This window comes from Poromitra crassiceps (assembly GCF_964638095.1).
Source record: "Poromitra crassiceps genome assembly, contig: HAP1_SCAFFOLD_141, whole genome shotgun sequence".
NCBI classification, from domain to species: domain Eukaryota; kingdom Metazoa; phylum Chordata; class Actinopteri; order Beryciformes; family Melamphaidae; genus Poromitra; species Poromitra crassiceps.
This window is the reverse complement of record NW_028152224.1, coordinates 31,133-46,885: the sequence shown is the minus strand read 5'-3', so window position 1 is coordinate 46,885 and position 15,753 is coordinate 31,133. Positions and strand designations below refer to the sequence as shown.

Here is a 15,753-nt window from a genome sequence, read left to right as displayed (position 1 = left end):
CCCAGCAATATTAATGTGTGCAAACTTGTTCACAAAGTCACCAGACAAAAGTTGACAGGTTGCTGTATTTGGATGTGCTGATACATGTTTATTCAATAATAATGTGTTGTTCTTTTCACAGCATGATCTGTCCCAGGGGCAAATCCCCAGGGAAGAGTTGTGCACGAAGCTAGATTTCATCACCAACTGGTGCCTCCAGCACCTGCAGGCCAAACAGCCCGCTCCCTCCGCTCAGGAGCTGGCTGCTTTAAGAGACCAAGTGCGTGAGGAGCGGAGGCAGCGGGCTGTTTTGTCCACCAAAGTGGCCCAGCTGGAGGCCCAGCTGAAAACCCTGGAGGACGAGGCCGGTAGGCGGATGGAGCAGGAGTGGGACCGGGCACTTGTGAACGAATTGAATGGTGAGTGTAAATTCTCTCACATTTATGAACAACACAACACAAATCCACAGCTCTGCCAGAGAACCCACAATAACCAAAACATTCCTCCTATGTAAGGTGTGTAGCATCTGTACATATAACGAGAGCAATGTTAAAGGGACACCCCATGGATTTTCAATGATGATTTATTTAGCAGAATCTCACACATATCCAAAAACTGGAAACAGTTTTGCAGGCATGATTTGAATTTGACAGATATTGAGCGCTCATTTGAGTGAAAGTTGTGGACCAGTGAGGTCATTCATGCACAAATGCCATCACTTGTCCACAGCTTAACTCAAATCAACTCTCAATAACTGTCAAACTCCATGAATGGCTGCAAAACTGTTAATATTTTTCTGATATACTACTGATTTTGGGATGATGACAAAGCTGGTTGAAAATCGGTGGTGTTCCTTTAAAGCAGCTAGGAGCAACTTTTTCGATTGTTATTAAACAGTATAAATTTAATATCAATGCATCACATCTTACCTCTAATAGTCGACGATACCAACGCAGAGTAGTCTCGCTTGAACCCCGAGTGAATCGGCCAGTGTTAGTGTGTCTGTAGCCAGGGCAGATCAGGAATTGAAATGAAACGGTTTGCAGCAGCCACTTCGGCCATAACCACAAAATAACTTCCAAAAAACCTGTTAGAATATAACGAGAGATGTTCCCGCGAGTATGCGTGGCGTTCACATTGTTTATGTTATGTTGCTAGGCAGCGCAAACGGCGTAAAAAGGCAGCTGCGTTTCATTTCCTGGTTTCACTTCCGCGTTTCACTTCCGGGTTACCCGGTCCGGTCGCTCTAGAGAGCCCCCTGTTGGCGCGAGTTTAGACAGACTATAGACTTAATAATCACCTAAGGGAGCAATCTCAGATACACACGGCTTTGGTCTCGTCGACTATTAAAGTTAAGATGTGATGCATTGATATTAAATTTATACTGTTTAATAACAATCGAAAAAGTTGCTCGTAGCTGCTTTAAGAGTTGACTCATTACATGAGACGTAATGCGGGTTTGGTTCTGAGGTGTGCCAATTGTTTAGTTCCACCTGCATGTGCGATGTGACTAGCAGTTTTGATACAATAAGGCTGTACGTCACCTTACTAAATACACAGACTATTGTGAAGCACTGACATTGCATGACTGTGCTGTAAACATGAATGAGCTTTGAACATTTGTTGTGTTTTTAGAATCAGAGATAGCTGCCGGTTCCACTCCTGCTCCTGGAGCTGCAATAGAGGTGGCTGGAGGTAAGCAATGCATGGCAGAAATGTGAAATGGTATGTCAGCTGTCTTAGTCAGACTCTTGTGTCCAGTGCTAGGATACTAAACCTCAAACGGTTACATGCTGCCACTCCGACGTGCTGCCACTCCGACGTTCTGCCACTCCGAAATATGGGCACTCAGAAAGGGGTTCTATATTCCCCGTTTTTCACTAATCTCTCCCAGCCCCCACGCCAAACCTAACCTCCCCCCATGCCTAAACCTAACCTCCCCCAGACCCTAACACAAAACCTAACCTCTCCCACCCTCACGCCTAAACCTAAGGTCGGCATTGCGGCTTCTAAGGTGAACGACTGCCAGTTCGAATAATGGAAGTTAACGTTCAGAGTGGCAGGGCTTCGGAAAGGCAGACAGTTACCACCTCAAACGGAACTTGAAAATTGACTACTGTGTTATTGAAAGGTAGATTAAGCTTGGAAAAGTCCATTGTTTTTCGACTAGGCTGTTGAGTGATTTGCAAGCAACAACTTAGGAAAATCAAAATGACAAAGCAGATGAGTTAACATAATAATCCACACATTCCACAGTGTTCCCATTGGTCTTTGAAATTCTGTTTTTGTATTTGATGTGTGCCAAAGAAATCCAAGCCTTGAAAGTTTGTGAAAAATGACATGTTTCATTGAACATGCGTGAATGTATAGATATAGTGCATGGGTTGGAGTGTAATTTTAAAAATAACATGTAGTGTGGCATCACTGTAACATAGGAGTTTCAGAAATGTCCACACGTGTTATGATTTTTTTAATAGTTGTGTGTGAGCTTCTGTAAGTAGCTGTCACACATGACTGTGCTGTCGTCATTATTGACCTTTGAACATTTGTTGTGTTTTTTGAATCAGAGACATCTGCCGGTTCCGCTGCTGCTGTTGTGGCTTCTGAGAACCATGCTGGCGGTAAGCAATGTGTGACATGGCAGAAATGTGAAGTTGTACGTCAGCTGTCATTGTTGTACTCTTGTGTCCAGTGCTAGGTTACTAAGCTTCTAACGTAACTTGAACATTGACTACCGTGTCATTGAAAGGTAGACTTAGCTTGTAAAACTAGATTGATGACTAGGCTATTCAGTGATTTGCAAGCAACATCTTTGGGAAATAAAAATGACTCAGCAGATGAGATAACATAATAATCCACACATTCCACAGTGTTCCCATTGGTTTTAGAAATTCTGTTTGTGTATTTGATGTGTGCAACAGAAATCCAAGCCTTGAAAGTTTGTGAAAAATGACATGTTTCATTTAACATGCTTGAACGTCTAGATTTTGTGTATGAGTTGGACTCTAAATTGAAAACGATCGTTTGTCCTCACTGTAACATAGGTGTTGACAAGTGTCCACACATTGTTGGATTTTAGTAATAGTTGTGTGTGAGCTTCTGTAAACACCTGTCACTTGTCATTGTAAGATTGTCAGTGTTATAGTAATTTCGCTTGGTCTGTGTCTCAAACTATGCTCTGTTGGCTCTTGAAATATGAGGCAATTGGTTGTGAAAATTCTTTGCATTTGAAGTTTTGGAAGACGTGGGAACCTGTGTCCAAACTACATGTGCTGAATTGGGAGAATAACAGTTGCTTTTTTGTGTTTTTCAGAGATGGAGTAATGTTTGTCCTTGTCTTTTGTTTGTTGTTCTTGTTGTTTGTTGTTCTGTTGGAGGACACTGAAATAAAGTTCTAGTTTTCATGTAGTGATGTGTCGCCTGGATTAATGATTCAGCATGTAGTCAAAGTGTACCGATTAATTTAGGTTCATGGGTATGGATTGAATAATCAGGGGACTTTGAAGTTACATGTTAACAGACAATAAATCAGGTGTCAAATAAATTAGACCTAGTTGAAGGACATTGTATTTTGGCCATTTCATAAATCGGCAGTACTTGTTCCAATTTCCTCTGGCCCCAATGTGTATATTGTCTTATTGATGACATGTAAAACCAACAATGTGGCTTGTTAAATCATTGTAAATGCATCATACATGCAAAGGATATTTCAGTTGTGTTGTGACGATGGAGGTACATTATGCGGCAAGTGGGTATGGTCAAATTTACATGAAAGAGAAAATGTATTTCCACTTTGTGTTAGCTTATCCATACCGAGACACTGGCATTGTGTAAGTTGTGACAATTCTTGTCAAATAAGATGAATTGGACAGGAATGGAGGCCACCACACATCCTGGATGGCAAGTACTCTGGAATTAACTGTGATGTTCGAAATCACGGTTATTAGTGGAATTGGTGAAATGCTGCATTTTAAAGTGTTCTGGATAGATAAATGTTTGATGAAACCCCAAAGTACCCCTGCTTTTCTCTTGGAGGCAGAGTGACTAGACTGGAAGTGAAATTGGTCCAAAAAATATCAGAGCTGACAGAGGCATGGATAAAACTTACAATCCTGTATGAACTGTTAAACTGCTTTTGTGAACAGGTGGACATGAAATTTGCCATTCAACGATTACAGCTTAAAATGATACAATTAAACACTATTCATTGGATTCCATGTTGGTATATGATTACATCATAGAGGCGAGGTGTGTACTGTCGTAATGTGAATGTAGGTTGAATTGAAAAATGGCAAATCTCTGCCATTGTTCTTAATTCATTAATTTTAAATGTATTGATTGTTGAATGAGACCAATGTTGTGGCTATTCGTTTCAAAATGGAAATGCAGCCTTTATTTCATTGCTTATAGAGTGTAATTTGCATCTGGAAGGAATTAATTACAATGATTTATGCAGTATCATTCTGTTTTACTCAGAGCCTTTACTTTGAAAGATAATCCTGGAAGTGGTGTGTGTTTTTGAGGTTAGTTTGACAGCGGAGCAGGGGGCCTTTACTTTGAAAGATAACCCTGGAAGTGGTGTGTGTTTTTGAGGTTAGTTTGACAGTGGGGCAGGGGGCCTTTACTTTGAAAGATAACCCTGGAAGTGGTGTGTGTTTTTGGGTCTCACTTGACAGCGGGCAGGGGGCGGGTTCATTTCAAATGTTCCTTCTCCGATTGGCTATTACAGTCTTTCAAATTTTTTCATTGGTTGACACTGGTTTCTTCCGTCACTGTTGGCCCCGCCCCTTTCCCTTTGTTGCTCTGAACAAATGAGGTAAGTCAACTGTGTGTTGTGCTCTCTGTATTTTGGCGGAATATGTTTGTAAATCTGAAGTTAGCTTAGTCAGAAGTCCCTGTATGCATAGTGTAACACGTTTCAGCTTAGCAAATGCTTTTTTTTCCATGCATGAATGTGTTAAAATGGTTCTGCTAGTCATACTAGCAACAGTGCTTGGTAGCATGTAGCTCAATGGGCGTTAGCATGTTGCTACTGTAACACAGACGTAGCTTAAGGAAGATGCGTGTGCTCTCAGCCAATGTTGCTATTTACATGACTGTGTGTTCTGCTCTCTGCATTTTGGCGGAATGTGTTTGTAAATCTGTAGTTAGCTTACTCAGAAGTGCCTGTATGCATAGTGTAACACGTTTCAGCTTAGCAAATGATTTTTTTCCCATGCATGAGTGTGTTAAAATGGTTCTGCTAGTCATAGTAGCAACAGTGTTTGGTAGCATGTAGCTCAATGGGCGTTAGCATGCTACTGTAGCACAAAGGTAGACAGAGGTAGCTTCAGGAAGATGTGTGCGCTCAGCTATTGCAATGTTGCTATTTACATGCTATCAATGACAATAAAACCACCTATGCATCAGAGACTCTGAAGGAAGAATGACTGAAGAGTGTTGCATTGAGGCTAACTGAGAGGCAACATGCAAAGTGTGCATTATAAGGACGAGACATAGCTGTGATAGTTTTTGTGATTTGTTCTGCCTCAACAGATCTGGTGTAATAGTTGTCTAGCATTGCAATTGACTTGTGGTTTTGTGGCTGGTGCTGGGGGCTATACAGCCTACTGTACTACCAAAAATGACACTGGGTGATAGGCTATGGTTGAAATCAATATGATAATCATATCGATTTTTCTCTGTCAATGTTGTTCATGCTAATGTAGGTTAGGATGACGTAGCCTATTAAAACTTTCTGCAACTTTCCAGCAAAAGGTAGAATCCACAGTACCATGTACCACTAGAGGTTTCCTCACACCAAATTCGACTATAGGGCAGGCTATTGTTTTTAGTGCTGTCGTGAGTTGGCTGTGTTAAATAAAAAGTCTGCTACATCAATGTAACTAGCCTACTTTGGGGTCAATTGTGAATGGAGGCTAAATATTACTATTTTTTAGAGGTTAGTATTCTGCACAGCCTGTTAGGTCATGTAATGCTTATCACTCAAAAATGAAAAGGGAACATTATATGTAGACTTTAAATATTGCACAAATGAGATTACGAAATGTGGTTATTAAGGGGGGTCCCCCCCCCCTTAACCACCTACCTTGCCATACCTTGGGTGTTGCTGAAATGCTGCCACTGATTTTTACTGTCATGTTCTTGCCTGAAGGAGAAGGTAGTGTATGTGAAGTTATAAAAAAAAGATATAGTCTGCACACTGCTGGACTTGCTCCCAGTTGATTGATTTAAAATAAATCAACTGGGAGCAAGTTGCGCAGTGTGCGGATTCGATTTTTTTTTGGAAGTTTCATTGCTTTTGTCCTGCACCTGCATTTTGAGTGGATGTGCGCGCTCTACGTTGTAACTGTATGTAAAGTTACCTGTGTTCAATAATTAATTCAGATTTAGCCTACTTATGCATTGACCTCTGAAATGAGGACACATTGATCTCCCCTACATAAGCCACCCACTGTTTTTGTCTTTCCTAGATTGACTTGAGATACAGATTTTGCTCTATTGATCATTCACAGGTGAGTTAGCTGTTAGTAAGATGTAACACCAAATTGGAGTGCAATTACTTGCAGATACGTCCACATATTTGTATGTGTGAAAGAGAGAGAGTGAGTGAACCATGAAATACATTCACCTCGCCAAAATGTTTTTGGAAATCTGTGTCAGGCATAAAAGTCACTTTTTGAAGACTCCGTTTCCAGGCAACTGGCTGATTCTCATCAAAGTTTGTGTTTTATGAGGACAATTGCTGACTTTTTTGAACAACTAAGCTTCTGATATAGTAAGGTCATGCCTTGTTACCTAAAGGTAAAGTAAAGGTAAAGTCCCACTGATTGTCACACAATGTGTGAAATTTGTCCTCCGCATTTGACCCATCCCCTGGGGGAGCGGTGAGCGGCAGCGTGCGCCGCGCTCGGGAATCACATGGTGACTTCATAGTATTGAAATAAAGTGAGTTTAATGCTCAATACAGATTTCCTAAAGGATTTTGGCTAGGTGAAGGGAGGGTTTTGACTGGCTATTGATGACACACAGCATGTAAGACCCTGAGGGTTAGAAATACATCTCCACAAATGGACCAGCTACATGTTTTTTTTTTCCTATCAGAGGGTATATGTAAGAGTAAACCACATTAATCCCAACTTTGTATTTCAATCTTTCACCTCTATTAAATAGATAATGCATTCAGTTCCACAATTAGTCCTTAGCTGTTACCACGTGCTCTCCGTGATGCCCAATTCTCTTGTTTCTTTGTAGCCTCCTGTTCCAGTTCGACATTTCTGCGCTTGTTTTCAGGTAATTCACTCCATATTTAGAAAAGCACTTTGCAGGCACTCATGTCACTGGATTTGCAGCTGCCATCATATACATTAAAACATGATGTCATGCACCTGAAAGTGTATCTGTGAATAGTATAATGTCTGTGCACTGGGCAGCTTTCTTCCCATGTGTTTTCAGAACAAAATGTCTTTATACTGAAGTGCAGTCTAAGTAAAACTTGGTTGTCTGATTTGCAGGGTCACACCTTTAAACCGAGCCAGAGAAGTCGTGTTCCTCCACATCTGCAGTTTTACATCTTGGTTAGTTTGTCTATTTTGGCCTATTGTAAAAAATTACATGAATTGACACCAAGAAGTTAAAAAAAAAGTAATACTTTTGTTCCCTGAAGAAACCATTAAGATTGTCTTAGTAATTGTTATTTCATTTCTTCACAGGTTGTTTGCTTATCAGCTTCCAAAGACATCGATTACAGCTTTAATTGATTCATTTTTGGGAGTTTATAGATTAGTCCTAGATAGTAGTGAAGGGTTTGGGTTTAGATTAGATTCTTAGCTAGGGTTAGGCTTAGGGTTAGGGTTAGGATAAAGTAGGATAGATACTATTAAAAGATTTGTAGTTCCACATTCATCTACTATACACTTTACTGGTGAGTAATACAATACATTATTCCAACACCTGTGCTCCCAACAATGACAATAAAATGTAAAGTTTTACTGTGGACTGAGTTCCATCAACTCAAATTAATAAACTGACTGTGTGCGGGTTGGGATTTTATTTTTTGCAGGATCCGTGTTGAGAATCTACCTGCAGGAATTCTTTCAGGCTTTGGAGTTTAATATCTTACATCTATACATATTTAGTAGATTTAATAGTCAGATTTGTGATAGAGTCCAAATTTCTCATAAAATACTTCACAGATAAAACATTGTCTAACCGACTCTCTTAGTATCTCGTAGTCTCTTTCTCTCTCTCTCTCTCTCTTTTTCTCTTGAAGATGGGGCTGAAAAGCAGGCGATCCCGTGCACAGAAGACGCGATGGACACCGTTGGACGTGGCAGATCCAGATCCACCAACCCATCTCTGCAGCAGCTCAGCGGTATGTTGTGAGAAATTGTGTCAACAACAATGGAGGTGTTTTTTTAATTTGATTCTAGATTGCTTTGGTGTATGTTATGACTGTGCATTTTTGTACTTCCATGACATTTGTTAAAGGGATACTCCACTTTTTCGGGAGTCTAGCTAATCCCCCCCCTTCCCCCACATAACCAAGATCCACCACGCATTACTGGCACTGTCTGCACTGTTTACTGTGGGTTACAGTCATGAAGTTAGTGGCATGTTGTGGTTTGGGTACTCACCACATGACGAAATATTATTCCAAAATGCACATAATCGTTGTTTTTGTAAGGAAACGAGGTTGGCAGCCATGTTTGGAAAGTAGTGCCGGCTACCTGTTTTCCTTCACACCAGACAGATTCTGTGCATTTTTTAGTAATATTTCATGATGTGGTGAGTACTCGAAGCACAACATGTGTTTTGGCGGCGTGAGATGTGTGTTTTGGTAGATTTATAATACATGTGGACCATTACCCTCTATGGCGATACTAACAAACTACACAACTGTAGCTCACTGTAAACTGAGCGGACAGTGCCATTAAGGTATCGTGTATCTTGGTGATGTGGGGGGGGGGTGTCAAATTAACTAAACTCCCAAAACAGTGGAGTATCCCTTTAACACGGGACATCCAGGATTTTCCCAATGATCCAGGACAGGCAAATGTTGATATACACCGTGGGCCTTTTTAAAAGCCAAAATGGAAAATATGACATGGTCATGTCTTGTCATCAGATGCCTGAGAGCCCAGCAGATCCAGGGTCAGCAAAGCAGCGGTGGATGACCGACAGGACAACTGGCCAGGCAGCAGTGAAACCGGTACATCCATTGTCCTACAGCAGGGGTGTCCAAACTTTTTGAATGTGGGCCAGAGTAGATCATGTGAAAATATCAGAGGGCCAGCTGCTTCTTGCATCATATGGGTTATTAAAGAAATCAAAAACATCCAATATGGATTTTGTTTGCCGTCTGAAAATGTTGTGCCTTGTTCATACTAGATGCTTGTCTACAAACTATGATAGTGCTGTCATGGTGAATGGAAAAAACGCAAAGTGAACCTGCTTGATTAACCAATACTGTGTGGAGGGCCACATAATGTATTTTGAGAGACAAGCCATGGGCCATTTAAAATCGCATATCCCACATTTGGCCCCCAGGCTGGACTTTGGACCTGCCTGTCCTACAGTGTACTGAAACAGCATATTTGCAGCACACTTATGTCTTTGCCATCTTGTCATTACCACTAAGCACAATGAAAGACAACACCACTAAAGACATTTTTTGGCAGGTCATCGTCACAATGTATGCTATTAAATGTATTTCAAATTTGATTGAAACATACACTGTTGTTGAAAATGTTTGACAAATCGCCCAGTCAATGAGTATTTGGTCACAGCCTCAATTGTGCAGTCATGTAGAGGTAATTTTATTTAATGGGTAGAGGAACTGAAGGAATTAAGTCAATATTGAAAATGGTTGATCCTTTATTTAGTACTGAAAACAGAACAGGCATAGGGTACTTTGAATCCATTTACAAATCTGCACTTAATTCATTCAGTTAAATACATTTGGCATATAATGAGAAATTGTGCAGTTGCTGTCAATGTTAAAGCGCAGTTAGAGCCAGTGGATAGACTTTTTTTCCTACTCTTTACAATCAAAGGCTCTTGGAAATGTGGAGGTGCTGTTACTTATAATTCTTTACGTTAGTATTGTTGATTTTCTTTGTATGGCCCACTAAGAGAGGCAGGATATGTTTGTGCCGTATGTCTGTTAACATCTGCTTTAACAGCCAACACTTGTCAAAACTGCTATGCAAATGTTTGTCATCATCAGATACCTGAAACCACAGGGACAAATCCCTGGTTCAACAAGAACACACCAGCTTCAAAGGCAGTGTTCCAGCAGGTGACTATTGTCCAATCAATGTTTTTTGTGTGTGCAAACACTCAAAAAAATGATTTGTAAGATTTACTTAAATAAAACACTGCAACAAATTGCACAGCGATTTTCAAGTAAATTTTAGTGCTGAAATACTAAGTACAACTCACTTGCCAGTATCAAGTAAGATCTACTTAAAACCTTTAAGTAAATGTTATTTAAAACTATCAAGTAAATCTTATTCATCTGTATTGTTCTCTGTTTGACATTTTAATTACTTAATAATTACTCACTATAATTAGACCCTTCTCAAGGGGGCCATTTTGTGTCGAAAAGGCAGGGTAAACACAGGTGTAAGCAAAACACTAATGAGGGTTTCCAACTTCCATGATTGGAATTTGGAAATCCTCATTAGTGTTTTGCTTGCACCTGTGTTTATTCTGCCTTTTCGACACAAAATGGCCCCCGTGAGAAGGGTCTATTATGTAAATGTTTTTACATGTTTTCCATAAATGTTACCAAATATTCACAAATCACAACTAAAATACCATTTAACAGTTTATTTTTTTCCCAACAATGAATCACCAACGTTCACATCACATGTGACATCTGGAAACATCTACTTAAGGTGCATTCCGTAAAACCTTCCAAATGGTTGAAACAACAAAACCGTGGAATTAGCTTGACCAGGGATGCAAACATGGATAATGAAAAAGGTGACATACCAGGGCAGACACAAGACCACTCAAAAATCATTCACTTAAAGGGATAGTTCGGTTTGTTTGAAGTGGGGTCCTATCAGCTAGTTCCATACACTAACTGAAATAGGTACAGTGTTCTGGACGCTGAGCACACCGTTTATCGAGACCCAGCACTCTGAAGCAGCAGCCTCCAGACCTCTGTCTCTCTAGTAGACGGGGCCAAGAACTAAAACGTAATTTAGCCACCTAAAACAACGGCCACCTAAACAAATCGATATATGTGTACATGTACGCTCTATTTTGACAATTTTCAGCTCTTTACTTTTCTGCCAAACAGCCTTCTCATTCGGTACTACTTTTTCTCCCAACCGTACAACTGCCGTATTCCTCCGCTAAACGCCTCCACAGAGCCGCGGCGCTGGATTACTCCGCAGATCAGCTGTTATTTTGGGTTATTTCTCCCGGCTTGTTAGTGAAGACAACAAATAGAATACACAAACGAAAATATGAGTGATTTTGATAGCGAGGACGATATGCCATTCACCTTGGTGACAAATACAATTATGAACCAGAGAGACTAATATACAGAAGAGGAACTTTTGCAGAGAGAGAGTGAACAGGCAGAAAGAGAGATACGAGGAACTGCCATAATAGGCTGCCTAAATGCCGGGGTGTCCTGCAGACCTTTTTCACCATTCCCAGGATGAATTGGGGAAAATGTCCCAGACGTGAGAGGCCAGGTGACTTGTTGTCTCTAAAGTAAGTCAGTGTTTTGTCTCTCTTCTAAGCCTTCCCGTTTTGTAAACCGTGGCTCTGTGTTCTGTGCAGGTGTTTAGCGGAGGAATACAGTAGTTCTATGGTTGGGAGGAAATAGTGCCGAATGAGAGGGCTGTTTGACGGTAAAGTAAAGTGCTGAAAATTGTCAAAATAGAGCTTGCATGTACACTGATATTGATTTGTTTAGGTGGGCGTTGTTTTAGGTGGCTAAATTACGTTTTAGTTATTGGCCCCGTGTACTAGAGACAGAGCTGTGGAGGCTGTTGCTTGGAGTGCTGGGTCTCGATAGACGGTGCGCTCAGCGTCCAGAACACTGTACCTATTTCAGTTAGTGTATGCAACTAGCTGATAGGACCCCACTTCAAACAAACCAAACTATCCCTTTAAGTGCCTTAATCATAGCGACCATAAATGTTCTGACTCTCTAAAACAGTGATTCTCAAAGTGGGGTCCTGGGGATCCCCACGGGTCCTTAAGAAGATCCCCATCAAAAAGCGACAGACATTATTTTACTATAATTCCATCCAAAAGTAATACAATGACAGAATGTATGACTATTTTGGTCATGGATTTTCGTACACTTTCTGTAATATTGTATCAGATGGTGGACCCTGGGACAAAATCTTATCAAATGTGGTCCATGGTCTAATTTGTGTCATGTAGGGGTCCTTGATGTGAAAACGTTTGAAAACCACTGCTCTAAAAGACTTGTGTTGGATCTGGTCAAATATGTCCAGGACTTGACTTTGGAAACATTTTACAGAAAAGCAGACACTTGAATGAACATTCAGTTACAGCAAAAAAACAACCATTCTATATCAGATGCATCTGTTATTGATTAATGTCTGTCATGACATTGGAAAGTCCACAAGCTGCTGTATGCGAGACGAGGGTCCAATGCAGGTGAATTGTTACAGTCTTTTGCAAGATGGAGAAGTGATTTGAGGCATACCAGCAGCAGATTGTACAGTACTTGCCATGGCGACAGCAGTACTGTCGCATCCTGACATCTCCTTGCCCTCAAGAAGGACGGATACATCCACTGGCTCCTCTCGATCAGCACCATGGACGACCAGGATCTTGAGGATGTGTTGAGTGGCATCACTGCGACTGTCCCCCTGATACAATTGACAAGAAAAAAGCAGACAATCCAGTTGAGAAACAAATACAAAATAGAGTGATTGAATCATTTGAAGAGATTACATTGTCAGGGCAGAATGAACACATACAGTAGTGTTAAAAATGACCTTTATCAAACATAGCTCAGATTATGTTAAATTGTGTCAAATCTACAGTAAATTCACGCTGTGATGCTTTTACAGTAAGCCAGCATTCATAAAATATTTGCAGAACATGGCACAAGATGGCTGCATTCCAGATTGTAGCCCCTGCATGCATGTTGCTTTCAGCCAATCGTGTGCCTCTGCACCTTAATTTACCTTTTACATTGTCACCTTTAGCTGTGTAAAGCCATGCCATGTCGAGCTGATTTCAGTTTCCATTACAATTTTTTTTATGTGCCAAACCATGCCGAGCTGCGATCGAGATGGACCTTCTCTGGAATGGGACCAAAGCACACTAGACCCACCTCGAGCGGGTTGCAAAATTGCAAGCGAGCTGCAGCAACGCCTCAGTCAACCCTTGACGACCCCCCTCCTCCCCCTCAAACAAACAGCTGTGTTGCAGCAAAGGTTGTAATAGCAAACTCTCCTGTCTCTCTCCAGAGTGGAGAGAGCAGAGAGAAAGGTGTGTTTAAAAGCCTCTCAAGTGTTCTTTTGTAGCTTCTAATAATTCAATCTCTGTGGTTTGATGTTTAATTTGTCTCGTGTGTTTCGGTTTGTACTTTCAGATATCTGCTTAATTTTACTGTACCATTTCCTGATCACATGAGCCGTGCCTTTGGCCCCATGTCCATCTCGGGCAAGGCTCGGCGCATTTAAAGTGGTAAAGGAAACATAAATCAGGGTGATATGGTTTAGCTCAAGTGGCCAAAGGGGCCAATGGAAAAGGCCCACCTATGGCTTTGTAACCATAGAGCATGTTTAATTTTTGTGATTGTACTTAATTTGAATCATTGAAATTGAGTTTGTTCTTCCAGATGATACAGTACGATTTTTTATTTTTTTTATCTGCCATTTGGGCCATGGCTGAGTAAAATATCTCCATCACTTCCCTCCATCCCTTCGTCTGCCTCCCTCTCTTACCGTTAATTTGCATTTTAAATGGTAACAAATTAACATTTTAAAGTGTTAAAAAAATCATGCATTACCTGGCATTCGTCAAAAAGTTCCTCTTCTTTCTCGCCAAGGTACAGTATGAGGGTGCAGATAACAGCTTCATGTATCATCTCAATGCTTTGGTTCTGTGAACAGAGCACAACAAATATTGTGTCAATACTGAACCATTATTCATACACGATGAACTGTCAAGAGAGAACACAACATGTGATTTGAGTGCACGGAGCAAGTAGCCTGGTAAACCAGCCCGTCACGTGAACTCACATTTCATTTGGTTCTGCGTGACGGTCTGGCCTCAACGCCATGGGGGGGGGGTTTAGCAGGGGCGGGAGCATGGGCGGGCGTAGTTGCCTTGACAGATAACTCCTTCAGCCAATCAGCGTCGGATCCAATCAAACCCAAATCCATTCGGGAGAATCGCAAAAACATATTTTCCGCCAAGAAACTCTACGGTTGCGGCGATACTCCTGTACTTGTTCAATTGTTGTTATTGAGTCTATTTCTGCAATAACTGCACTTTATGGCTGTTTAAACTAGACAAATGCTGACGTTACTCCTCGAGACGATCAGGCAAGGAGGCGGCCATTACTGTTTTGTTAGTGCAGTGCTAGTGGCGTTCCTGATTGGCCAACTTGTGCTGTCAATTACAGCGGAGTCGCTGATTGGCTCTTCCGCTCTGCAGCTTCTGCTAAACCCCCCCACTGGCGTCGGGGCCAGACCGTCACGGAGAACCAAATGAAATGTGAGTTCACGTGACGGGCTGGTTTACCAGGCTACGGAGCAAGAGCCTCGGGGTGGAACGATACATCGATCTGCATTGATGCATCGATTCAATGATCCAATACATTTTTTGTTTTTGCTCCAAGTTAAATGTTTTATGGTCACTCACATTTCAGTAGGTCACGAGTTGGCTTGGTTCCAGCCTTAAAACTTGTTATATAAGGATTTTTTGAAATGTCTATGGAAAAAATGAATGGGAAACTCACTTCCGGGGCAAGAGATGTCATGTGACTGTTCAGCTCCACAGCATCGATGGACAGTGAAAACATCAATATGAATTATTAGCGTACTCTTTCGCATACAAACAATGCGAGCACCATAGCAAGCACGCAAGAAAAAGAGGGAGAGGATATTCGCTCCCCTCTCAGATATAAATCAATGCATATAGTGTAATATCGATCGCAGCCGCTCAATCGAATTGTATAGAAATCGTGATATTGGCAAATATCGCATCATTGTCCAATTAATCCATATACATGTAGTATTGTATTGAGATCAAACGTGTGATTCCCACCCCTACAAGAGCCATGGGTGGAAAGATGGAGGATTTGTGCTGTGTATGGATTGGATTGGTGTGTCTTCCTGCATTTTTTTTTAAACAAGCACACCTGACTCAGTTTGTCCAGGAACGGCCTCAGTTGTCCCCACAACACCTCCCTTGGTGTTGGTGTGTCCTCCTCCCTCAACTGTCCACTCTCGACTCATCGTAAGAGTAAGGTCATCCTGTAACAGACACAATTGTGATATTAAAACAATGATCTAAAACAGAGGCGGGCCTCCCCAGGGGGACTCCAAACAGTTTCAGGGAAGGCTCAGTGAATGGAAGTTAAAACATATCATTATTTCATTAGTTATCAAAAGGAGATCACATAGAATAGCCTAAATGTATGTGATTTGGTTAAAGAGATAGTTCAGAGATCATTTACTATTTTCCCCTCCAGTCAGAGAATAATACATGCCTTCAGACCAACCTTATTTTATGAATTTGGTGTATAGTCTGATGTCA

General features: G+C 41.2%; 1 long non-coding RNA gene across 1 annotated transcript; it reads right to left on the bottom strand.

The window, feature by feature from the left end:
- Window positions 1-10,687: 10,687 nt before the first annotated feature.
- Window positions 10,688-15,472, bottom strand: LOC310770641. Its single transcript, XR_014552336.1, has 3 exons — window positions 15,356-15,472; window positions 14,000-14,092; window positions 10,688-12,848 (listed from the first exon to the last, which is right to left on the bottom strand). It is a non-coding gene; the product is annotated as an uncharacterized lncRNA (long non-coding RNA).
- Window positions 15,473-15,753: the final 281 nt, after the last annotated feature.